The following is a 2,117-nucleotide window of genomic DNA, read 5'->3' as shown; positions in this document are numbered from 1 at the left end:
TGATCATAGCTCACTGTGACCTCAAACTCCTGGGCTCAAGTGATCCTCCTGCCTCAGCTTCCTGAGTAGCTGGGACCACAGATGCACAGTGCCAGGCAGTCTCGAACCACCTCACCTGTGTCCAGCTCTTCAGTGCACCCCTTGGTTCAGGCCCAGAGGATCCTGACTTCTAGTCATAGTCTTAATTTTTTGTAGAGATGGAGTCTCACTATGTTGTCCAGGCTGGTCTCAAACTCCTGGCCTCAGGTGATCCTCCTGCCTCAGCCTTTCAAAGTGCCGGGGTTACAGGAGTGAGCCAGCTCACCTGGCAAAATTTCCTTTTTGTGTACGGTCATCAGTCCCGACAGATTAGCGCCTATCCTGAAGACCCTCCTTTTGACTTAAACATCCACTTGAAGACCCCACCTCTACATGCAGTCCCATTCTGAGGTACTGGGGGTTAGGACTTCAACTCATGGATTTGGGGGGCAAAATTCAGCCCATAACGGAGTTGATGGGGGGAGGGAGTTTAGATAGAGAGGCTCTGGAAGGCCTCACGAAGGAGCCATGTTTTGACGAACCCGAAGGAGGTAAGAGAAGCAGCCATCGGGCATCTGGGGCAACTGCCTCCCGCGTGCAGGCGCCGGGCGCAGGGGCTCGCCTGGCGCACAACACGAGGACCGCGGCGAGCCTGGCTGGACAAGGCAGAGAGCAGCGCGTGGGGTGGGAGTCCGGCCAGGCCACGGAGCACCCGGACTTCAGCCTCCAGAGTGAGCTGTGCAGACTGATGGTGGGGGCCACTCTGGCTGCCAGCGAGGCCAGGGGAGAAGGAGGGTGACTGGATCCAAGCTAAAGATGCCAGAGCAAGTGGTGACAGTGGGTGTCTGCCACGACCTCAAACTGTAGGTCCTGGAGGGAGCATCTGTTCCCCCAGTGCTGTGAGTGATGCTCTTGGCCAGGGGGCCCCGCCCAGGGTCGCCCGGCTCCAGAAGCCATGACCGTTCGATGCACTGAGGCAGCAGCCCCGGGCCTCATCCTCACCCCCTCCTCCGTCTTTCTCCCCAGCGCAGACTCTGCAGGCACATCCCCAGCTCGGAGTCCAGGCCACAGGGAGGGAAACCTGAGACGAAGAGCCAGTGAACCGTGGCCAGGGCCTGGATAGGATTTTCAGATAGAACTGGCAGGCTTGAGACTGGTTTCGAAGAGGAGCCAGAGAGCCCGACAGCCAGGACTGCCTCCAGCTCCTCAGACCACCCTCGCTTCAGGCCCAAAGGATCTTGACTGTGACTTCTGGACTCCTGCACTGTGGCCCGCGGCCCGGCCCTTTCCCACCCCCTAACTCCCGTTCCCACCCACGTGTGCTCATGCGGAGCTCGGGTTCTCAGGAGGACGGCGCCTCCTCCCCTACCTTGCCCCAGCCCGTCTCCCTCTGCCTCCGTGCCTGTCCTCCCGACCTCCTCTCCCTCCCTCTGAAGGCCCTGCCACTCCCTTCCAGGGGCCTTCCTTTCTCCCCTCTGGAGACAGGTGCCTCTCAGCTCCGGGGCCTGAGCTCTCCTGCTCTGCCCTTTGCGGTTCACTTCTCACCGCCTGCAGGCCTGGCCAGTCCTCAAGGGTCCCTGCTGTCCCGTCTGCCCGCCCCCCCACCCTATTGATCCTGTGTTTCTCCCAGCCGGGCTTCTAGACCCAGCAGACTCCACTTGCTGCACCACTTCTTCCTTATTTCTTTGCAAGCTGGCTTTTGTGCCCAACCCTCTAGTGGAGCGGCCCACTCAAAGGACCCTGTTACCTTCTCACCAAACCAAGTTTCTTTTCTGAGTCCTGATTCTTGGAGGCCTTCCTGAGGTTTTGAAACCAGTCAGCTCTCAGGGCTTTTGCATGTAGGAGGCTGCAGCCCAGATGCCTGATGGCTGCTCCTCTTACCTCCTTCAGGTCTGCTAAAAAATGGCTCCTTTTTTAAGAGGAAGGAGCCGTCAGGAATGGTTTAGCGCCAACCTCTTGATGATGAATTTTCTTTTTTTTTTTTTTTTTTTAGACGGGGTTTTGCTCTTGTTACCCAGGCTGGAGTGCAATGGCGCGATCTCGGCTCACCCCAACCTCCGCCTCCTGGGTTCAGGCAATTCTCCTGCCTCAGCCTCCTG

This window comes from Cebus imitator, unplaced genomic scaffold (assembly GCF_001604975.1).
Source record: "Cebus imitator isolate Cc_AM_T3 unplaced genomic scaffold, Cebus_imitator-1.0 Scaffold6, whole genome shotgun sequence".
NCBI lineage: Eukaryota > Metazoa > Chordata > Mammalia > Primates > Cebidae > Cebus > Cebus imitator.
This window is presented reverse-complemented; position numbering follows the sequence as displayed.